The sequence below is a fragment of the Mesoplodon bidens genome (assembly GCF_964165515.1).
Source record: "Mesoplodon bidens genome assembly, chromosome: 10".
Lineage (NCBI taxonomy): Eukaryota > Metazoa > Chordata > Mammalia > Artiodactyla > Ziphiidae > Mesoplodon > Mesoplodon bidens.
The window spans coordinates 31,729,828-31,754,366 of record NC_138172.1 but is presented as its reverse complement, the minus strand read 5'-3'; the positions used below and the strand labels follow the sequence as shown (position 1 = coordinate 31,754,366).

At 48.9% G+C, this 24,539-nt stretch overlaps 1 long non-coding RNA gene across 1 annotated transcript; it reads left to right on the top strand.

Annotated features, from left to right (window-relative positions):
• The first annotated feature begins 1,808 nt into the window (after nucleotides 1-1,808).
• Nucleotides 1,809-16,961, top strand: LOC308624432. Its single transcript, XR_014016967.1, has 3 exons — nucleotides 1,809-1,878; nucleotides 11,060-11,119; nucleotides 15,987-16,961. It is a non-coding gene; the product is annotated as an uncharacterized lncRNA (long non-coding RNA).
• Nucleotides 16,962-24,539: the final 7,578 nt, after the last annotated feature.

Genomic DNA, 24,539 nt, shown 5'->3' with positions numbered 1-24,539 from the left:
TTATTTATTTGGCTGCGTTGGGTCTTAGTTGGGGCATGCAGGATCTTTCGTTGCGGTGCACGGGCTTCTCTCCAGTTGTGGCATATGGGCTCCAGAGCGCGTGGGCTTAGTTGCCCAGGGGCATGTGGGATCTTAGTTCCCTGACCAGGGATCGAACCTTCATTCCCTGCATTGGAAGGCAGATTCTTAACCACTGGACCACCAGGGAAGTCCCTCGCAGCTGCTACATTGATTATTGTCTGTGAAATGAAGGCATGGGCTGGTAGGACCACAGAGGCCCCTCCCCACCCAGGCCTCTCTGACCCTAAGTTCATCTGAGAGTCCTCTGAGTTCAACCAAGAGGGATCAGGCCCCACACTCTCTAGGTCCCCTCGCAGACATACTTTTTGCCCTCAAAGTGTTCCCCTTTTTAGGCCTGGGAAAGAGCAGGGTCGTTACTGGGCTTCTAACTTTTTTTTTTAAAAGAGGTTGGGGATTTCTAGAAAAGGCAACATTATAGAGACAGAAAGCAGACCCGTAATTGCCTGGGGCTGGGAGTGGAATTGACTGCAGATGAGCAAATTGGGTAATGGAAGTGTTTGAAAACTGGCTTGTGTTGGTGGTTGAACCCCTGTATAAATTCACTCATCAAACAGTATTCTTCCTATGGGTGAATTGTATGCCATATAAATTACTCTTCGATAAAGCTGTTTAAAATGTGTATAGGGCTTCCCTGGTGGCGCAGTGGTTGAGAGTCTGCCTGCCGATGCAGGGGACACGGGTTCGTGCCCTGGTCCGGGAAGATCCCACATGCTGCGAAGCGTCTAGGTCCGTGAGCCATGGCCGCTCAGCCTGCGCGTCTGGAGCCTGTGCTCCGCAACGGGAGAGGCCACAACAGTAAGAGGCCCGCATACCGCAAAAAAAAAAAAAAAAAATGTGTATATACACATATATGTGTGTGTGTGGGGGGTATAATGAATTCTTTTAAAACCACAGTTGGTGTGGGATTACCACCTTCTCGGTAACTCTACAGAATGTCCTCAGTCAATGGCTGTGAATTTGAAAACAAGTGGAGGGGGAGCAGAATTGGAGGCCATGGTCTTTATGTGACCTAGGGCAGGTCCACAGTCTGTCAGGGCCTCGGTCCCCCCACCCCGTGACATCCTGAGTTGACGTGCTTAGATGGTGAGAGGTGCCAGGGTGTTGGAGCCTCTGCTGTGACTCCCTTGCCTGGCTTTCTTGGTGCTGTGGACTCTCTCATCGTACCAGGCGCCACTGTAAGCTTTGCCTTTGCCACAGAGCACCTCTGCCTTCCTGTCTTTGTGCAGGGAATTTCCTCTCCCCAGCCCCAAGGAGCAAACACGCGGTCAGGAACAATTGGAAAATCTGGGTTAGGCTGGCCTCATTTCCCCCTAAGCTTGGCCCTTTCCCTTGACTTGGACCAGAGACACAACCCAGAGAAAACCCCCTCACAGATCGAATGGCTTAAGCACCTACTGGGCATTTATATACTTTGCAGGTTTTCCTCTCTCCTGGCAGTCCTGACAGGTGGCCTCACAGGAGATCAGAGATAGAGAGACACTTGCCTAAGGTCACAGGGCTGCTAAGTGCTGAGTTTCCTGCTCTTTCCACTAGAAGCCACTTCCTGGAAAGAGTCCAGGCTGCTTGCTCAGGTGGAAGCTGAATGAATTGGTGTTGTCAGCTTGTTTGGTAATTGCCTGTGTCCCTCTCCTGTGCCTCCATCATTCTTGTCAGAATGCTAGGACAGCTCAAGTACCACCTTCTCTAGGAAGCCTTCCTTCAAACGTCTACTCACCCACCCAGAAAGTTATGATACCCACTTCCTCTGAGTGCTAGCAGCCAAGAGCCAGAAGCACGAGAAGTTCCTTTCCAGAAACTGTGAGTAGCTCCATCTGGAGCATGACAAGAATGAGGCCTTGGCAGTCAGAAGAAAACCTGGCCTCTCCCCAAAGGGCAGTGGGAGCTACAGCAGGGGTGGGACAAGAAGATGTGGCTTAAAAGAGGGTGGTTCTAGCTGCTGGGTGGAGGATGGTTGGATCAGACTGGAGCCAGGTGGGAGGCTGGGGGGCCACTGAGGAGGCTGCAGCCTGAGCCCCTCCCAGAGGCGTGCTCCAGTGGGAGGGCGTGGCCCCGCCCCTCCCTTCACCTTTGTCCTCCTTCTTCACCCTGTTCCTGTCCCCTGTCCCATTCCCTGGGACCCAGAAGTGCATGCTTATCTGATAAACTCCAGGGAGTACTCCACTGAGTGCCCTGCTGCTCCTACCAGAGTTTTGGGCTGGTTCCTTCTGGAAATGATGCCGAAGGGCTGAATGGCAGACCCTCGGGGCAGCATGAAGAGAAGGGGAAGTGGAGGGGCTCTGAGCCCCCAGGTTGGGCTGGGAACAGCCCTGAGGCCAAGGGAAAGCTGTGAAACGGCTACTCCTGGCTGACTCAGACCCTCCTGCCCTTCTTATCAGGCCTGAGGAGCGATAAGGGGCCAGTTCCTGGACTGCGGGTTCTAGGCCTTTGTTTGGGGCGGCCAGGAAGTGACTTGTGGGTTTTGCTGCGCCTCAAGGAGTGGGGCTGACTCACAGGGGTGGGGGTTTGGGTGTGTCGGGTCCATGGGGTGGGAGGCGGAGTCTGGGTGTGTCGGTTCCACGGGGTGGGAGACGGGGTGGGAACGCCAGGCCCTTCCCTGGTGGGAGAGGGTCCGGCCTCCACACCCACCTACTGACAGCTGGCCGCAGACCGGAGGAGTCCTTGCCCTGCTAGCTTAAGATGGGAGGGGTGGCCCAGGGCGTCTCCTCTATTTTTCAAGCAGAAAATATTTCCAGAATATTATTATTCCCCCAAGGTGTTGACTATTTGCTAAGTGCCAGACACTAGACTAAGGGCTTTGCCTGTACTATTTCCTTTAATCTTTACTCCAATAAAACCCCTGGGCAGCTGGTGTTACCACTCTCCACGTTTTGCAGATGAGGAAACTGAGGTTCAGGGAGAGGAAGTGAATTGCTCAGACTCATGCAGCCAGGAAGCTGCAGATTTGGGATTCAAGCTGTGTCCAAAATTCAGAGACAGCTCTCTTGAAAAACCAAAATACGTAGGGCAGGGAATGGGCATCAGGAGTTTTGTGAACCCCCGGGAGCCATCCATAGCTTACATCCAGTCCTCAAAGGAGCCAGAGAAGACATCTGCCCCGGGGGATCCTTCCTAGCAAGGTGGACAGAGCTCTTCCCCAGCCCAGTCTGTTCGTCTGTGTGATGTGGTGAGAGACTGGCTCAGGTGTTCGCCACAAGCTAGACGGGGAGGTGAGCAACCCCAGGTCATAAATGAGCAGTTGGGTGACTCTGCTGTGGGGCAGGCCTGTCTTCCAGGCTCTTAGAAGGGGGAGGAGGCGGGGTGCTTGAGATGAGATAAAAGAACAGGAAATTCCCAGCCCAGTGGGAGAGACAAGGCCCTATTAGTCAAGACAGAAAAGCAATTCCAAAAAAGGGAAGGTTCTGATCTGTGTCACTGTCTATTTGTCAAGCCTCTGCCCCTCAGCATTTCTTAGTCAGGTTTGACGTTGAGCTCTGCTTGCCTGCTGGACGCCTCAGGCTCATGTCCTGCCAGCTCTCAGGCCCTGGTGGAAGGAGAGTCTCTGGCGGAAAAGTCCCAGAGCAAATTCTGACTGGCTTATCTGGAGCCATGTGCCTCCCTGAACAACATCCCAGTGGTCTGGGGTGGGGTTTTATGATTGGCTGAGCCTTCTCTCCCATGCCCATCCTCACCCTGGGTCTTCTTGTGGGGCCAGAACAGCAGCAGAACCATACAGAGTGGGTGGGAGGTAGAAGGGGAAGAGATGGAGGCAGGCAAAAGCCAGGTGACCCCAGGGGCCAGCTCCCCACCCATCTACCCTTTCCACACAGGGGCTCTCCTGGGCCATGCCTGTCTGGCCAAGGATGTTAGAGGGTTATCAACAGGGAGGGGCCACTCAGTGTCTTAGTTTAGTCAGAGATGTTCAACCTCAGCACTACTGACTTTTTTTTTTTTGCCTCACTTTGTGGCATACAGGAACTTAGTTCCCCGACCACAGATCAAACCCATGCCTCCTGCATTGGGAGCATGTTGGGAGCATGTTGGGAGCACGGAGTCTTAACCACTGGGCAGCCAGGGAAGTCCCACTATTGATATTTGAGGCCAGATAATTCTTTGTTGTTGGGGACTGTTCTGTGCACTATAGGATGTTTAGCAGCATCTCTACCTGCTAGAAGCAGTAGCATCTTTCCTGTCTGCCACTTGGACAATCAAAAACGTCTCCTCTGGGGCTTCCCTGGTGGCGCAGTGGTTGAGAGTCCGCCTGCCGATGCAGGGGACACGGGTTCATGCCCCGGTCCGGGAAGATCCCACATGCCGTGGAACGGCTGGGCCCGTGAGCCATGGCTGCTGAGCCTGCGCATCCGGAGCCTGTGCTCCTCAACGGGAGAGGCCACAACAGTGAGAGGCCCGCGTACCGCAAAAAAAAAAAAAGTCTCCTGACCTTGGCGAATGTCCCTGGGGGAATTGCCCCTGGTTGAGAACTACTGACTTAGATGATCTCAAAGGAGATCTTGAGGTGAGGACCTCAGGAAGCTGGGAAGTGGACGGGGAGAAGACGTTGATACTGAATGTGTTAAAGAGCAGGTTATCACTGTGGGGCTTCGTCCTGAAACTGAGTCCCCCTAAAACAGAGTTCCTCTGCCGAGTTTATGATTAACCTCTCTATCCAAAACTTTATTCTCTTTTTTTGTCCTGCCCCCATTCTCCTCAGAATTGAGGCGTATCAAAGAAAAGGGGGAACTGAAACCAAGTAGGACCCTGTGGGACCTTCCAGATACAAAAACCCCTCCATGTCCCCTGTTTTTTGTTTATAGAGAAAGCTTTAGTCTCTAGACCTTCCCTGAGTTCCAAATGGCAGGCACAGAAGTGAACAATTAGGGAAGTGAGGGAATAGAGGAACAAAGGAAAAACAGTCAATGAAGAAAAGTAATGCTAGGGACTTCCCTGGTGGTCCAGTGGTTAAGAATCTGCCTTCCAGTGCAGGGGATGCAGGTTCGATCCCTGGTCGGGGAACTAAGATCCCACATGCCATGGAGCAGCTAAGCCTGTGCGCCACAACTACTGAAGCCCGCATGCCTAGAGCCCATGTGCCACAACAAGAGAAGCCACTGCAATGAGAAGCCCGCGCACCGCAACAAAGAGTAGCCCCTGCTCGCCGCAACTAGAGAAGGCCCACACACAGCAGTGAAGACCCAATGCAGCCAAAAATAAATAAATAAAAACTAAAAAAAAAAAAAGTTATGTATTGAAGGCATGCATCCTAAAACCTTAAACAGGATCCTGGACATCTAAGCCTACTGAACAGACAAATAAATACGCAAATCTGCCCCACGCCCTGGGGCTAGCACTGGTTGTTGGACACTGGAGGGAGGGTGTCCGAGTGCAGAAGAGTCTCTGAAGTCATATAAGTATAGAATACTTTATAGTAGTAGGTCAGCATTAAATACTAGTCACTGAACCTTCATAACTTGTCTCATAGACTGAAAAAGTTGTGTACATCCAATGCGTAGAGATAGTCCCTCCCCGGCTGGCCCAGCCTGTCAGTGTACAGACATGTGAGTGATGGGAGCTTCACAGCCCAGACAAGCCCGCAGGCCTTGTCTCTGAATCCTCCCAGAAATACTGCAGAGTCAGTACTATTAACACCCCCATTCTAGAAAAGAGGAAACTGAGGCTCAGCAGGGTGAGCTGACATCATGCTTGTGAATGACAGATCTAGGGCTTGAACTCAGTGCTACACAAGTAATCAGGCAGCATGAATGGACCAGTCCTGGATCCAGGCCAGCTAAGGAGGAGCCAGTGGTCTCAGGATGGAGGAGACACCCTCTCTGTCAGGATCTGAGGCTTGGTGGCTGTCCTTGCCCAGAGAACACCCAGCAGCTGGGCTGGGTGTCTGCACTCCAGGAGGCCCCAGGCTTTGTGTTTCCCTGACTCAGGCTCAGGAGAGAGGCCAGGGCCAAGGTATGAGCTGAAGTGCCAGCTGGGCCAGCCAGGAATGGGCAAAGCAGACTGTGGGCAAGGGCACCACCTCCCTGCAAAATCTGCCTCCTGCTGTCTCTGGAAGGCTGCGCTGTTAGATCCTGGTTGAAGCCCTGGAAGAGGTTTATGGGTTTGTTACCACCTCTGTGAAGCCCTACTGGACTGTCCTATGGGCCAAGCCCCTCCATTCTGCTCCTACTGTCACTTAAAGTACCCAGCTTGCACTGAAATCATCTGTGGCCATTATATGGATTTTTAAGTTGTTATGGTGAGTTAAAGTTCTGTACACCTAGAAAGGCCTGGGGCCTTTTCACTGGAATTCCCCATGGCTCCCAGCACAGGGCTCATTCAGCACACAGTAAGTGCTCAGTAAATGTTGGCAGACTGACACATCACCCCACCAGGTGTTTAAACTGGGAACGGTAAACACAGTGTCTCTCTTTGCTCATGGAGTGCAGTGGGAGGCAGAATGGGCCAGTGGTTGGTACCCAAGCTCTGGTGTAAAATTGTTGCTGGCCAAGTCTTGACTCTGCTTCTCACTGGCTGCGTGACCTTGAGGAAGCTACTTGACTTTTCTGTGCCTTGCTCTCCCCATTCGTGAAATGGGAATAGAGTTAATAATAATAATATCATCTAGGGAGTAATTATCTAGGTTATTAGGTAGTGCATGTAAAGCCTGGAAAGAGCCCAGTGCTGGTTAGCTGTTCTCATTCTTGGTAGTCAGAGGCATCATATAATGTATCATCTGTGAGTACATTTTTTGGCTGTGCGGCCAAAAAAAAAAAGAGACAAGCCACATTTGGATTTCAGCTCCCCCTCCACTCTCTAGCTATGTGACTTCAGGTAAGTGTCTATGCCTTAATTCCCTCCTGTGTAAACAGGTTCATGTGTTCCAGTCCAGCCACCGTTACACATACAGATATATGGAATTCTCTGGCGTTCCACTGTGTTGGGCAGAGGCACCTTTGTTGAGCTGTGGTTATTTTACTGGTTGTAGATTAAAGGGGAGAGACAAAGGGAGCATCTCATCCACCACTGCGCCACCAGGGAAGTCCCGAGATATTTTAATCTTTTGCATAGTTCCTGGGGCATTCTTTTTGCTCAGTAAATATTAGCTACCCGGAAAGCTAAAGTATTTAAAGACCAAGGGTTCCTTCCTTTGGCAGTGGTGGCACCCAGCACCAGAAGAGTCAGGAGAGGCAGGTAGTGGCCCAGCCCAGGCTCTGGGGACAGGGAGCAGCGTGGTGCTGTCTGAGGGCTAGCAGAGTGAGTGGGTGAGGGTACAGGCTTTGTAGCCAGACTGTCTGGATTCAAATCCCAGCTCCACCTGTTACTGTAATTTTGGGCCAACCACTTAATAATCACTTCTGTGGATCTCAGTTTCCCCCTCTGTAAAATGGGGGAAATAATACCAGCTTCCCAGGTTATCATAAGAATTAAATAACTCCTACATAAAACACTTAGAACACTGCCTGGAACACGCTAAGTCTGACCATTATTGTCTATATTATTTGAGTCTGTCCAGAGTCCTCCTCATCCATCCCCAGTCATAACAATAATAATAACTTCAACAGCCACAGTTAATTGTCCTCTCGTTTATACATTCTCTCAACAAACCCATGACACCATTCTCACCTTCTAGGTGGGCACAGTGAGGCTCAGGAAGTCTGGGTAAGGTGCCCAAGATCACACTGGTAGAGACAGGATTTGAACTCAGGTCTCTGACTCCAGAGCCCACACACTTAGCCATTTACTAAGCTGCACTTTTGTGGGAACTGCAGGGGGGCTGGACACCCAACACATCAACCCTCATAAACAAATAGACCTTGAGACAGTGGCCCAGCAAACACTGACTGTACCATTGTCCGGGTGCTGTGAGTGTTTAGAGAGAGGGTCCGGATGCAGCCTTGGCCCTGAGGACCAGGTAGGACTTGCACTGGAGCATTAGGAGGGCTGTGATTTCAAGTGGGAGCAAAGATGTGGAGGAGGGGCCAGGCGGGGCGCAGGTAGGGCTACAGCAAGAGGCATGGCTGGGGATAAAGTCAGAGACGGGAGGTGGCTGGCCAGCCTCCAAGTGGAGTTCCAGCACAAAGCAAAAGGCTGAGGCCCAGGGCAGCCTCAAAAGCCCTACTGTCCCTGCCCCTCAAGATCCCAGCATTGGAGACCCAGGGACATAACAGATGCCCTGCTCAGACTCAGCCTAGAACAGGGATCAAGGAGAATGGCCGGGGCCCCTCAGCCCTACTTTCTTGGTTTGTTCTCCTCTCGGCGTGAACACACCCAACATGGCAGCTGGCATCCAGGGCACACCCAGCACATGCTCCCTGCCTTCCTCCCTGGCGCAGGAGATGGAGTGGAACCCAGTCCTGACACAGGACTCCCTCCAAAAACAAATCCAACCCACCATCAGCAACGAAAATTTTATTGGTGGTTTCTTAGGAATTTAAAAGGCAAGTTTCCTAGTAGAGCAAGACTTCCTGAAAATCCTACCTCCCATTGCAGCTCCTTCTCTAGGAGTTGTTTTCCTGAGGCCACAGCTTCACATCTCCTCTCCTCTGCAACTCCAGCCACTCCTCTCCTTGCCCTCAAAATCCCAGTTGGCCTGTAGCCTTCACACATGTACACTGAGTGCCATTAGCAGGACAGGCTGCATCGTTTTGCAGGGCCTGGTGTAAAATGAAAATGTAGGGTCCCTGGTTCAGAGAGTCTGGAGAGTTTCAAGATGGCGACAGCAGAGTATTAAATTACGTGCCTGGCCCTTCCAAGCACACAGCTCTGTCAACTGCACGGGCAGCACGCCCACGGAGCTGACCCTGGCCTTTAGTGTGTGCCCTGCATGGACTAGAACGTCAAGTTTCATGAATTTCAAAGCTAAAATCAGGGGCTTCCCTGGTGGCGCTGTGGTGAAGAATCCTCCTGCCAATGCAGGGGACACAGGTTTGAGCCCTGGTCCAGGAAGATCCCACATGCTGCAGAGCAGCTAAGCCCGTGCGCCACAACTACCGAAGACTGCGTGCTTAGAGCCCGTGCTCCGCAACAAGAGAAGACACTGCAATGAGAATCCCAGGTGCAACAACGAAGACCCAATACAGCCAGAAATAAATAAATAAATTTATTTTTAAAAATAAATAAGTAAAAATAAAGCTAAAATCTGAGATTCCACCATCGCCCCAGCACCAAAAGAAAATCATATTTTGAAGACGGCAGCTCTGGGCTATACCCACCCCACCCTCAACTTTCAACTGCTCACTTTCCATGCTGTGCTTATTCCCCCAGTAGAAAAGTTTGAGGTCTTATATTTGAACTGATCATACCTTTTGCAAAGTGCTTTCATATGTTCTTTAAGAGAGAGAAGTTATCATCTCATTTTATGGTTAGGCAAACTGAGATTCAGAAACTCTGCACTCGAGAGCTGGCATCTTGCTGGCCAGTAGCATACGTGGCACCAAAACAATAGCCTCCAGACCCCCTCAGCCTGAAGCCATTTCCCCCAGAGAAAACATCTGGACACCATCTAAGGTGAATGAACAAATGCAAACCTCAACACCAAGGGAATTAATTTTATTTATATGGTAACAGCAACTTCTCGTGTTGAAACAGCCTCAGCCAACCCCAGACAAACACCAGGCCTGAATCAGACCTCCATCAGCAGAAGTGCTGATGGAAATGTGGAAAATGTCCCCATCCTTCCGACTCATAACACGCAGTGCTCCTGCAACCACAGACCGAAGAAGAAAAAAGCGGACTCAAGCTCCTAATCCAAAAGGGTATAGTAGGGCTATTTGTTTTGTTTTACTCCTCATTAAAACTTGGGAAATCTTTATTTTTTTAAGTGAACTTTTAATTTTGGAATCATTTTAGATTTACAGAAAAGGTATAATGATAATGTGGAGAGTTCCTTCACCCAGTTCCCCATTATTAACGTTTTATTACTGTGTGGATTTGTCACAGCCAAGAAACTGACACTGGCACTCAGCTATTAACTAAACTCCAGACTTGATTTGGGTTTCACCTGGATTTTTCCACTAATGTCCTCTTTCTGTTCCAAGACTCAATCCAGGGAAGCACATGATATTTACTTATCATGGCTCCCCTTTAGTCTGTGACAGTTTCTCCCTGTTTTTCAAGACATGGACAGTCTTGGGAATTCCCTGGTGGTCCAGTGGTTAGGACTCCACGCTTCCACTGCTGAGGGCCCGGGTTCAATCCCTGGTTGGGGAACTGAGATGCCGCAAGCTGCGCTGCCAAAAAAAGATGTGGATGGTCTTGAGGAGGAATGGCAGGTCACCTGTCCAGTGCCCACCAGTCTGTGTGGTTTTCTCCCCAGTAGACCTGGGTTATAAGTTTTTAGAGAGAACACCACAGAGGTGAAGTGCCCTTCTCGTCACATCCTATCAGGAGTCCATGGCACCCACATGACGCCGCTGGTGAGATTCACCTTGAGCTTGTGGTTAAGGTGGTGTCTGTCAGGCTTCTCTACTGTGAAGTTACTATTTTGTTCACTTTCCAAACTCTACTCTTTGGAAGTGAGTCTATAAGTCTAAGCCACCCTCAAGTGGGACAGGGCAGGAAACCTTGATTTTTTAAATGTTAATTTAATTATCTTTTTAAAAAAAATCGTGGTTTAAAGTGCAAAAGATACCAAAGGATCCAAGGCAAAAATTTTCTCCCCATCTGTATCCCTGAAAGTAACAATGTTACCATTTTCTCATGAATCATTCCAGAGGAATTTTATACGAAGACAGGTAAATATACATACTTTGCTCCACCTTTTTTACACAAAGGTAGCACGCTGGCCACACTATTCTACACCCAACCATAATGAGACCTTATAAAGCACACAAGTTGTCTGACATGATGGATGATTAAATAAATTACATTACTGCAGAGCAAGGGCCTGGCACAGCTACCAGCAGTTACACAGGTAGGTAGTATCTGTTCTCATGAAAAGGTAATATGTCAAATGAAAATAAAATCAAGTGCAGAGTACATATGATTTCTATTGGTGAATGCTATCTTTCAGGAGGATAAATTCCAGAAGCGGTCACAGGAGCCTAAATGCCTGAGATAAAACAGAAGGCTAGTGAGTATAATGTTTTGCTATATATAAAAGGAAACTAAAACGATGGGGCTGTGAGCTTTGGGGGAATGCAAACTCGAGGATCCCGAAGCCAGCCACTGGTGGATGGCAAGACCTTGTCACTCTTTTCCTAGTCAGGGAGGGAAAGGCTGTTTGACTTTCTAGAATCTGTCTGCCTGGATGGAAGGTGGTTGCAGTTAATTGCCTTGTGGAAATAAGAGTAGAGCAAGTACCCCACCCAGGGTGGGGACGGGATGTAGAGTCCTCAGGCCTGAACTGTCAGGCTCCAGGCCACACATGTGTGGATGCCCCACAGCCCAGTACTATCCACAACCTGCAGGATGAAGTGCTCCCTTTCAGCCTGGCACCTCTTCATTCATTCATCCCTTTACCCATTCAATCATTTATCCATTCTCCCATCCATCTATCCATCCACCCATCAAACCATTCACCTGTCGTTCATCTATCCATCCATTCATCCATTCTCCTTTCTACTTGTTTGTTTCCTTTATTCACTCAGCATTTATTATGTGGCTGATCCTTTGCCGGATAACAGGGATACAGCTGTGGCTGAGATGGGCCCAGGCCCCTTCTCGTAGAGTGTACAGTCTGGTCCAGAACTAACCCAGTTTGGGGAATGCATCAAAATCTTGGGCATTTTAGGATCACAGGGGACTTTCCTGGGGTTCCAGTTGTTGGGACTCCGCACTTCCACTGCATGGGGCACTGGTTCGATCCCTGGTCAGAGAACTAGGATCCTGCATGCTGCGTGGTGCAGCCAAAAAAAAAAAAAAAAAAAAAAAAATCACAGAAGAAGGAACTAAGCCAGCCTGTGAAGCAGAGCTGCTTCTTGGAGGAGGTGACAACTTGGCTCAGTGGGTGCTAGTCAAGCTTGGGAGGCCTGAAGGGAGAAAAGGGAAATTTCAGATGAAGGAACAAGAAAAGGCCCACAGACCAGTACTAGCACCCAGTAACCAAGCCCTTGCCTCAGTCTGGACCCTGTGCCAGGCTCTTAGCAGTCAAAACTTCACTTCAGCCCACAGGAGCCCTTTGAGGGAGATAGTATGATCTCCATTTTTTCTAGCTTTATTGCGATATTATTGACATACAACATGTAAGTTTAAGGTGTCCAGTGTAATGAAGGATTACTACAGGAAGGTTAGTTAACACCCCCATCCTCTCACATAATTACCACTTTCTTGTGGTTATAACATTTAAGATCTACTCTCTTAACTTTCAAGTATCTAATACAGTATTGTTAATTACAGCCACCATGCTGTGCATTAGATCCCCAGAACTTATTCTGGGGTTGGAAACGTGTCCCCTTTGACCAACATCTCCCCATTTCCCTCACGCTCCAGCCCTAGCAACCACCAGTCTACTTTCTATTTCTATGAGTTCAGCTTTTTACATTCCACATGCAAGTGAAAACATACAGTATTTGTCTTTGTCTGCCTTATTTCACTTATAATGCCTTCAAGGTCCATCCGTGTTGTTGCAAAAGGCAGGATTTCCTTTTATTTTATGGCTGAGTAATATCTTAATCCAGTCATCCACTGATGGTACTTAGATTGTTTCCATGTCTTGACTACTGTGAATAATGCTTCAGTGAACATGTGGGTACAGATATCTCTCCTAGAGAGTGATTTCATTTCCTTAGGATATATACCCAGAAGTGGGATTGCTGGATCATATGGTAGTTCTTATTTTAATTTTTTGAGGAACCTCCATACTGTTTTCCAGACTGGCTGCACCAGTTTACCTTCCCACCAACAGTGCACCAGAGTTCCCTTTTCTCCACATCTTTGCCAATACTTGTTATCTCTTTGACGATAGCCATTCTAACAGGTGTGAGATGATATCTCATTGTGGTTTTGATTTGCATTTCTCTGATGATTAGTGATATTGAGCATCTTTTCATGTACCTGTTGGCCATTTGGATATCTTTCATTTTGAAAAGTGTATGATCTCCCTTTTAAAGATAAGGATGCTGAAGGACGGGGCTAAGGTTTACCTTCTTTTCTGTGTCTCTCCCTGGTGCCCGGTCCAAGGCCTGACATACAAAATGTGCTCAAGAATTGCAGATTGGCAGAATGGCATGGGCTGGAGACTGTAAGTTGGATGACCCCATTACTAGGGAACCATGAATATGTCCCTGAAACCCTCTGCCCATAGCTTCCTGGTCTGTAAAGCAGGGATACTTTCAAAATCAACATCTTTAGAGCACTTGTGTGCTGTGCTGGGAAAAGCGGCAAACAACGCTGAGTTCCTGGCTCCGGGAACTTATGTGGAAGGATCTGAAAAGTTAGCAGGAAGTTATAATCCACCACAGCAAGATGATTTGCTCTGAGGGGGACATACAGGCACTGGGTGAGCACAGCTTGAGTTGCTATCAGAATTAATGAGATAATACACACTAACTAGAGAAGTCAATGGCTTCCTATGTGCTTGGCACTGTGCTGAGTGTCTTACATGAACTAACTTGTTTAGTCATTACAATTCTACCAGGTTTGTGTGATTATGATCAACGCATGTACTAAGAGGAAGTTAGTGGAGGCTCAGAGAGATTAGGTAACTTGCCCAAGGTCACACAGCTGGTGAATGGCAGAGCTGGAATCAGAACCCAGGCTGTCTGGTCCTTGACCACAGACTCTCCTGGATCAAGGAGACTAGCAGGTAACACTGAATTTTCCTCTTCTGTCTCTCAAAAGATAGATAAGGTCATATCTACAGATCATGGAGCCAGGGGGCCCCAGGATTAGAGTAGTACCTCAAAAAAAAAAAGTCTATTTTTGGAACCTCAAATGAGGTCAAGGCCTGGCCCGAATCCCACATTCTGAGCAGTGGGCCACATTCTGTCAGCTGGACTTCTCGAGGGTTTAGAGCAGAGAGAGGACTGGGAAGATGTTGGGTTGCAGCATCCCAGAGCTCTGACCTGATGTCCAAACCAACCTTGTTCCTTGGGCTTCAGGCCTTGCCATGAGGTACCTGCCGGGGCCCTGAAATTGGAACAGCCTTCATCCCTCACTGCTGCAGGGAAGTGCCTTTGAGGCCTCAAGTTGCAGTGACTGCAGAGTAGCTGGCCTTTCTCCATCTTTCAGGACTACTCCCCACTTTTCTTTCCGTGTCCACCCCAGCAATCTGAGCATTATTCATGCCTGAAATATCTCAGAAAGCCACGACAGCCCTGCCCTCCACCCAAATCCACACAGCCTCATGGCCTCTGTTCTTTAAAAGGTCATCTTCCTCCCTGACTTTACCGATGGACCCCTCACCCCTGGGCCCTTCACACCTCATTGTTTCACTGCACAGGGACATGCCTGTCATTCCATCCCCCATCAGGACTTTGCCCACAGACACCACCTTCCTATGGGCCTCTGGGGCCCTGGGCTGCCGAGCTGGTCTGTCAGGCACCTGCAGTCAAGACCTGTGGGGACCTGCTAACATTTCCACTTCAGCCTGTCCTGGAGAAAGTACATGACATTGCGTAAGAGCCTCTCCCATCTGCTCTGAGGGGCCCAGAAGGCTCGGCCCTCAGTGCTGGCCCTGCCCATTTCCAAGACAGGGGGAGCCACACTCTTCGGGGGATGCCACTGTGTGTGTAGTCCCCAGAGTCCAGGCCCCCCGGGCAGGATGGTCTCTGGTATGACTATAGCACACGCTCAGCACACACCCAGACCCCCTTCAGCTTACGCCAGTTACTTCCAGCTGCTGGCAGCCAAGACCTTCTGCCTGATGACTTTCTGGTCACCTGCTCACTGGGTGAGTGCTTTTCATAAACTAACTTATTTAGTCATCGTTAAGTCCACACTCTGCCTGTACGTCTTAGTCCAAAAGGGCCTCGAATGAACAGCCCCCCCTCTCCCAGTAGCCCTCCACCAATTACTGATGGTAAAGCCCCCAGCTCCTCCCCTTTCCTCGTCCCAGGAGCAGCCCCTCATTAACGCACCCTTTATGGGCTTCCTTCCTTGCCTGTCTCACTTCTCACCTCCCCTGCTAGTGCTTTGTGGGATCACTTCCCAAATAAATGTCTTGCATTTGAATCCTAGAATTGGGTCTGCTTGCGAGGAAACCCAAACTAAGACAACATCTAATTTCCAACATTTATCGAGTGTTTTTGTGCCAAAGCACCACGCTCAACACTTCACATGTCTTGATTCATTTAATCCTCCGACAGCCAGGGCTATGAGGTAGGGACCGTTATCATCTCCATTTCACAGATGCAGAAACTGAGTCAGAGCTGGGGCTTGAAGCCAAGCGGCTCCTCCCGTGACCCTGTCCTGCAGCCAGCCTGAATTGCTTTTGGTTCCTCAAACGACTCTACTCAGTCACCTCCTGCCCTCTGCCCTCTGGGGCACAGGGAGGTTAAATCACTTGGTCACAGCAAGTTAGAGGTTGAACCACATGGGTTCAAGAGCAGGCTTCCAGGGCTTCCCTGGTGGCGCAGTGGTTGAGAGTCTGCCTGCCGATGCAGGGGACACGGGTTTGTGCCCCGGTCCGGGAAGATCCCACATGCTGCGGAGCGGCTGGGCCCGTGAGCCATGGCCGCTGAGCCTGTGCGTCCGGAGCCTGTGCTCCGCAACGGGAGAGGCCACAACAGTGAGAGGCCCGTGTACCACAAAAAAAAAAAAAAAAGGAGTAGGCTTCCAGGCTCGGAGTCCTCACACTTCACCTCCATGGTAGACGAACAGTAGCCCCTCAAGTAGTCCACGTCCAGACCCTGTGACTGTTACCTTCTATGGCAAAAGAGATTTTGCAGGTGTGATTAAGAGAAGGATCTTGAGATAGAGATGATCCTGGATTATCCATGTGGGCTCAATGTAATCACAACAGTCCTTATAAGAGGGTATCCTCCACCTGTGTCTTTCAGACAGAAGACAATGTGATGACAAACCAGAGAAACAGAGAGGAAGACATTTGAAAATGCTACACTGCTCCCTTTGAAGATGGAAGACAGGGTCATGAGCCAAGAGATGCAGGTGGCCTCTGGAAGCTGGAAAAGGCAAGGAAACAGATTCTCCCCTGGAGCCTCCAAAAGGAACCAGCCCTGTCATCACTTTGATCTTAGCCCAGTGAAACTGACTTTGGACTTTTGGCCTCCAGAACTGAAAGAGAATACACCTGTGTTGACTTAAGCCACTACATTTATGGTGATTTGTTACAGCAGCCACAGGAAACGAATGCAACTACTGTACCAGCCCGTCCCCTACCAACTGCTCAGATGTAGCATGGTTCCTGAGAACAGCTGACACCTGGCGGGCACATCATCAAGCAGCGGGCAATTGCAACCCATCGCAGGGGGTGCCTGGGGCTGGGAGCACACAGAAGGGCCCGTCTGGTCTGAAGGGTCAGGGAAGACTTCCTGAGTGCGAGCTTGCTTCAGCCTAGACTGGGAGGAAAGGGAAAGGGCGGGTGCTGAACAGAAGAGGAGCGAGTGCAAAGGCCAGGAGGGGAGAGAAAGCTCAATCATTTGAGGAACCGAAATGATTCAGTGTGGCCAGAGCTTGAGGGAGAAATGGTAGAAGCTGTGTGGTGCAATGGTTAGGAGGGCAGTCTCTGTAGGTGCTCGCGTGTGAGGCCATGCCTTGCTGTCTCCCAACTGTGCAATTTGGGGTAACTTGGCCTCTCTGTGCCTCAGTTTCCTCACCTGCCTGATGGTATTTTTTGTGTGTATGTTCCTATTTTCTTTATCTTTATTAAAATTTTTTTATACAATTTTTTTTTTTTTTTTGGCTGCATCGAGTCGTTGAGGCATGCGGGATCTTTTATTGTGGTGCGCAGTCCCTTCGTTGTGGCGCTCGGGCTTTTTCTTTAGTTGAGGCACTTGGGCTTCTCTCTAGTTGTGGTGTGCAGGTTTTCTCTTCTCTAGTTGCGGCACATGGGCTCTGTAGTTTGTGGCACGTGGGCTCTCTTGTTGAGGCTGCAAACTCTGTAGTTGTGGCGGGTGGGCTTAGTTGCCCCGCAGCATGTGGGATCTTAGTTCCCCGACCAGGGATCGAACCTGCATCCCCTGCATTGGAAGGTGGATTCTTTAACACTGGACCACCAGGGAAGTCCCTATTTTTATACAAATTTTATTTTTAAAATTTTATTTATTTATTTAATTTATTTTATTTTTGGCTGTGTTGGGTCCTCATTGCTGCCCTTGGGCTTTCTCTAGTTGTGGTGAGCGGGGGCTACTCTTCGTTGCGGTGCGTGGGCTTCTCATTGTGGTGGCTTCTCTTGTTGCAGAGCATGAGCTCTAGGCACGCGGGCTTCAGTAGTTGTGGCATGTGGGCTCAGTAGTTGCAGTGCGCAGGCTCTAGGGCACAGGCGCAGTAGTTGTGGCGCGTGGGCTTAGTTGCTTTGCGACATGTGGGATCTCCCCGAACCAGGGATTGAACCCGCGTCCCCTGCATTGGACTGCAGATTCTTAACCACAGCACCACCAGGGAAGCCCTTTATACAAATTTTAAAGTCTACTTTCCATTTACAGTTACTACAAAATATTGGCTATATTCCTCGTGTTGTACGATACATCTCTGAGCCGCTCTTACAGCCAATAGTTCGTACCTCCCACTCCCCCACTCCTATACGGCCCCTCCCGCCCCACCTGATGGCAGTTAACTCACAGAGTTCTGTGAGATTTAAATACCTCTACAGGACTTGGAACAGTGTCTGGCAGAGGCAGGGCTCAGCAAATCTGTCCTCTATGCCTCCCCATATCAACAGTGAGGTGGCTGCCTGCACCCCCCAGGCGGGGTGAACGTACAGTCCAGGGCTGCGCACGGGGAGGCCCACGTCCCTCAGACTGTGAGAGTGGGTCAGGCTCAGCAGAGCCAACTAGCATCAGCCCTGGACTTTTGCTGGAAGTTCTGGGAAAAAGGAGCTCTCTCTGGGTTGGGGCTGCCTAGGAGGTGAACCTGGAGCAGCTGGAGGGCGGCTTCATCACCACATGGGGAGGCCTGCCTGAGCAGGAAGCCAGCAGAGGGGAAGGCAGAGCCCTGAGGGAGAGAGGTGGATCTTGAAGGTGTCACCTAGGCCCCTGGATCCAGACACGTCTGAACCACCCCCTTGGACTGTCTGGTTACAGGGACAATCATTTCTCTTTTTGCTTTCAGACTTTCAGCTGGGTTTCAGTCACCTGCAACCAGGAGAGTCCTGATTGACTGGTGTGTTCTCAGTAAACGCGCACAGACTGAGTGGCTGAGTGAGCCCTCTGAGTGTGGGGTGACTGCGTGGGAAGGGCCTCGCTGCCCTGTAGGACCATCCAGACTTGGAGGGATTTGGCATTTGGCCTGGGAAAGCACCCTCTCCATTCTCCGCCCCCCTGCAGGGCCTGGCGTCCGAATCTAGGTTCCTTCCAAAGGAGGATGAGGCTTGGCTCAGGGCAGGTGTGCAGCTGGCTGAATCCTAGTTTTCCTCTACCTGAAGCAAACCTCCCTCAACAGGGAAGGTCTCAGGTTCTGCTTGGAGCTGGGAAATGGGAAAGGCGGTTGAGTGCTAAAGTCCTGGAATGAACAGCCCAAGGGGTAAGATAAATGCTTTTATCATTTCCATTTTACAGATGAAGACACTGAGGCAAAGTTACCTGTCCTCAAAGCTGGGGCTCACCAAACAGAACTCAGAAGTCTTTCTTGCCCCTAGACATTGCTTCATCCTCCTTAGCCATTTTCTTTCTGTTGTCTGCAAATTTTTTCGGGCTTTCTTGCCCTTTCAAGTCCAGATACTCTAATTCCTTATAATTACTCATGCCTTGCTCTTAGGTCACAAAGAAGAATGTTTGGCCAGACCTGGGTCTGTGTCTCAGCTCTATGCTGTACAAGCTGTGTGTCTTCGAGGAGGGGGAAGGGTAAGCTGGGACAAAGTGAGAGAGTGGCATGGACATATATACACTACCAAATGTAAAATAGTTAGCTAGTGGAAAGCAGCCTCATAGCACAGGGAGATCAGCTCAGTGCTTTGTGACCACCTAGAGGGGTGGGATAGGGAGGGTGGGAGGGAGGGAGATGCAAGAGGGAGGGGATATGGGGATATATGTATATGTATAGCTGATCCACTTTGTTATACAGCAGCAACTAACACAACAATGTAAAGCAATTATACTCCAATAAAGATGTTAAAAAAGAAAGCTGTGTGTTTTGGGGCCAATGTCTTCACCTCTCTGGGCCTTGGCTCCTTCACCCATGGCAGTGGAGGTGGCAAAACCTACTCTCAGCCTTTTAATGAGGACTGAGTTAATACACGTAAAATGCTTAAAACAATTAAGTCCTTTTGAAGTGCTCAATAAATGGCAGCTTTTATCATTCATTTCCTTCAGAAACTATATCGTGTAGTATTTCTTGAAATGAAATAGAGGAAAATGTCTCCCAAATAAGTAAATAACACAACTTTGAAAACTGCAATGTCACCTATCTTTTCTCTTTTTGCTTTTTAATTTTGCAGTCTTTATCCATGTTGGCAGAGAAGCAGCAAGAGGATGGGGTTGGGGGGAGGGCTGGTGCTTCCTGCTTCTGGCCATGGCAGGTGAGCTAGTATCAGGTCACCCCTTCTGTCAAGAGCACCTAGAAATGATTGAGAAAGACAAGCCTGTAACTGGGAGTTGCTTTTCCCCTCAAGGAGTGTACTGACTGGGGCAGCTGAGAGGCTAAGAAGCTGGCAGAGCTTTGGTGTCTCAAGGTCTGGGGGAACAAAGATTGGAGTGAGGACTGACCCATGGTGGCGGTTCCTTAATAAAACCCCAGGCTTGAGGTGGGACTCTAATAACTGTGATTAAGGCATTCAAGAAATTAGATAACAAGAATTTCAGCAGGAAACTGGAAACTATAAAAAAATAATTAAATGGAAGTCCCAGAACTGGAAAATATGATACTGAAATTAAAATTTGTAGTTGTTGGATCACAGGTTCTGAGCCACTGCCTAGGTTTTGGTCCTAGCCCCAGCCTTTACTATTTACAATGCTGGTCCTTGTCTCTCTTTTATTGGGAAGCAGCTTTGGATGGTCTTCTGGACACTGATAGTGATGATGATGGTGATGAAAATGATGGCAGCTACCACTTCCTGATCACCTGCTATGCTCAGCCCTCATTACCCACGTGATTTTGCAAGTGTGAGGTGGGTATTATTATTATTCCTGCATAACTCATCAATGCAGAATGGGAATTTGAACCTGGGTCTGAGTCCAGAATCTCTGCCATGCCTGGACGTCCAATGGTTTCCTGGGAGGCAGTGTGGTGCTATGGCCCAGAGCATGGGCCCTGGATTCAGACCTATTAATAGGATGCTTGCTTAACCTCTCTGGGACTCAGTTCCTACTTCATGGAGTTGTGTAAGGATTAAACGTGGCGATAGATGTGTGCTCAGCACCAGATGTCATGATTATCATTGCTGTTACTAGAGTTTTGCGTTCTAGAAAGCCGTCTGGTCCAGTGGACTCCCTCTGGTCCTAACCAACTTGGGATCACATGGCTGGTCAACCATTGAGGCCAACAGAGGTGCAAACCTCTCACACTTGGAGAACTGGAGAACGGGGGACCATCAGAGACCTCGTTAAGCTTGGCCAGCCATGTTCTGATTGTTTTCTTGTTACTTCTCAGTGAGCTTCTGTAGCCAAGAGCTTTCCCAGTTTAGGCTCCAGTGATACTGAGGAGAATGCTGTGGTTACCGCCTCCCCCTCCCCTCCCCTCCCCTCCCCTCACTGTTAAAGATCTACATGGAGCTTTTGGACAGAGGACTGACCTCCATCTATTTTGGAAGGGCCTATCTTCTATCAGGGCTGATTCTGGTCTGAGCTGAGAGTGTATTTACTGGCCAAAGTCTGCTCCAAACTAAACATGCCATCACATTCCTCGCAGCCTGTAAGCTCCATGGGGAGAAGCTGGGGGCCATAGTGGAGCGAGGAAACCTTATCTAATTCCATTTCAGCAGGATTCCGCTTCACTTGGTGGGGGACATGGGGGAGAGAAAGGAACAGATAGTCTTAAAATGAGCTGAATTAAAGATCACATCTGATGCATTTTCTGCGATGATAGGTAGAGGAGACCAGGAGATTTACAAGTGAAAGAGCACACATTTTAATGTGGGTGTGCCTTTGCTTTTTTCTACCCATAAACTTAAAAAAAGATTTGTTTTTTTTCTTTCCTTTCTTCCTTCCTCCCTCCCTTCTTCCCTCCCTCCCTCCCTTCCTTCCCTTCCTCCCTCCCTACCTCTCTTTTCTTCTTTCTTTTCTTTTCTCTCTTCTTTGTTATGATATACTTACAGTAAACAGCACATATTTCAAGTGCATAATGTGATGTTTTTACACACCCACCCATACATACCCATAAACACACACACAAATATATATTCATGATACCATTATTATGATCAAAATGAGGAATATATCCATCACTCCAAAAAGTTTCCTTATACTTTTTTGTAATCTCTCCCTCCCATCCCTCCCCACTTACCCCCTACATCCCCAGACACTCACTGGTCTGCTTTCCGTCACTATAAATAGCTTGCATTTTTTAGAGTTTTACATAAATGAAATCATACAGTATGTATTCTTTTTTTGCCTGGCTCCTTTCACTGAGCATAATAATTTTGAGATTCATCTATGTTGTTGTGTGTGTCAGTAGGTCCTTACTTTTTATTGCTGAGTACTGACTAGTTCATTGTATGGATGCACCACAGTGTGTTCATCCATTCACCTGTTAAATGGACCTTTGGATGTTTCCAGTTTTGGGCAATTACAAATAAAGCTGGTACAAACATCCAAGTACAAGTCCTTTTATAGACACATGATTTTATTTCCCTTGGGTAATTACCTAGGAGTGGAATGGCTGGATCATACGTTTAACTTTTTAAGAAACCGCTCTCCAAAATGGTTTTACTATTTTACATTCCCACCAACAGTGCATGTTTCAAAACATTTAAGGAAGAAAGAAACTCGTTAAGGTAGAAAGTAAAACTTCTTATAATTCTACCTCCTAGTGATTGGCTTGCTTAACTGTTTCCTATAAATCCTTCCAAGGTTTCTTTGTTGTTGTTTTTTTTATGCACATACAGAGCCAGACTGAGACACAGAGGTGCCCTGGGCAGGCTTATAATTTGGCATCCCCTCAACTTGATATTTTAAAAACAGTGGTTCAAAATTTACTTAGGCAGGATGTGGAGAAACTGATTTCCTGTTAATAAAATAGATCATTCCTCTTTCTTTTTGAAACAAAGAATTTATTACATACACAGAATGAAATCTGACCTTTTCACTTACTTGGAATTGTCCTGGAATTGTAGTTGTCCAAGCAGTCAGTTTCTTTTTTTTTTTTGGCTGCGCCGCATGGCATGTGGGATCTTACTTCCCTGACCAGGGATCAAACCTGTGCCCCCTGCATTGGAAGCGCGGAGTCTTAACCACTGGACCAGCAGGGAAGTCCGAGCAGTCAGTTTCTTGGGGGCTGTATTATGGGCTAGGATTCAGGTGACGCACTAACAAATCACTAGGTCTCGGGGAAGCACACATCTCTGGCCAAGGACTAAGCTGACAGACCAGGGACCTGAGAGAATCGTCGCCTAGCTGGACTCTGGCATGGTGGCACAGCCTAGAGTTGCTCCTAGTTCCGAAGAAGGGAATGTTCTAGTTTCCCCCAGAGGAGGCTATTTCCCTCTGAGCACTGGTTACCACAGGTCTGTCCCGCGTGGAAACCTGAGTGAACTGGCACTGTGTTTTGATCTAGTTCAGTGCTGTTTGGGTTCCCCTTCTAGACTAGCACCCTAATAGGCTGCCTGGCTGATCAACTCTGTGCATATATTAACGTGTACTAGTGTTATTTTTTTTTAATGTGTATACAAATTGAATCATACAAATGCGTATTGATCTGTGACTTGCTTTCCTTTTTCCCCACATAACAATAAGTTCTGAGATCCTTTTCCATCAGCCTACGTAGATCCATCACATCCTTTTGTAAAAAGTGGCAAGGTGGTCCACCAGATGGATGTACTGTAATGTGGGACTTAGCAACTTCAATGAGCACAGGAATCGCCTTGGGGATCTTGTTAAACTGCAGCTTTGGATTCAGCAGGTCCAGGGTGGCACCTGAGATTCTGCACACCCCCAGGTACTGCCCGAGCTGCTGGCGGGACCACACGGAGGAGCAAGGCTACAGTGCATGTGAGGGAACCACCAGTGAGGGGCACGTGGCTGTTAGAGTCAGTGCAGTAAACATCCTTGAATATCCAAAAGGAGCCCTAGAGAAGGCTTTAGAGTCAGAAGACACAACGTTGAGCTCTGACCCTGACGCTAACCACGTGGCATGGAGCCTTCTTCCCCGGCAATTCAGTGCCTCCACTCTCTTAGACCCTAGGGATAAACAGTCCCTGTCCTTGAGTGCTCTGAGAGTAATACTACTAATCCTGGCCCTCGGAGCAGTGGGGGCGGAGGGAGTGGATGAGATAAGGAAGGAAAAGGGCTTTGTCAGCTGTCCAGCCATCCACAAAGGGGCAGCTCTGTTCCAGCTGGAAGGCAGACTGGGCTTGCCAGGTGAGCAGCGGCTAGACAGGGTTTTCTTTAGCTGAAAAGTGCCCTGTGGCATTTGTCTGCACTTTAAAAAAACAAACGAGACCTACACATAAATCTTCCAAAGAAGCCAAAGCCAGACTGTGTGGAGGAAGAGGGCTCAGTCATTTGCAAACTAATTTTTCTTTTTTCTTTTTTTTTTTTGGTGATTCCAGCAAGTCTGGGGTGGAATATGGGGCAGTGAGTTCCACCTTGGGCTGGGAAGGGAAGACCTCAAGGGAGGAAGCCAAGGTCCTCAGCAGACCCTGACTCCCGCACCTGCTGAATGAACAACACAGATGTCCAGTGGATAGTGGCCACTGCCTTCATTCCTTTGCCTTCGCTGGACAAACTGTGCTCCTGGAAGTCAGGGCTGTGGGCTCTGAGAGCCTGATGAGCTTAGAGACTCAGAACTGGCCTCTGGAGTTGGTGAGACCAGGCTTTGAATCCAGAATCTGACACCTAATTCCCAAGGGACTCTGAGAACGTGAACTTATTATTATTTTTTGCAGCCTCGATTTCCCTACTTGTAATATGGGGCTGATAACAATAGCACCAAGCTCACAGTGTTCTTGAGACGATTAAAAAAGATAACTCACGGACATGCTTAGCTCAGTACCTAGCACTAGGAAGTGGCCAGTTACTACAGCTGTAAGATGGAAGGACAGAATACAGCTAAAACCACAGTCACGTAGCCCGTTGTGTGAATCCAGTAAAGAATGGCTTTCATGATCACTGCTCTGCCCGTTTTGATTTCCACCTTACGAGGTGGGTGAGTGGGGTGAAGATCTGTGCCTCCTCGCAGCAGCCGCCACCTAATCTCAGGGCAGGGCTGGCTAGTGGGGCCCTTGCACAGTGCTGCTGCCTTTTGCCACCTTTTGGGGGGAAGGCCAGATCTCCCAGCAGCCC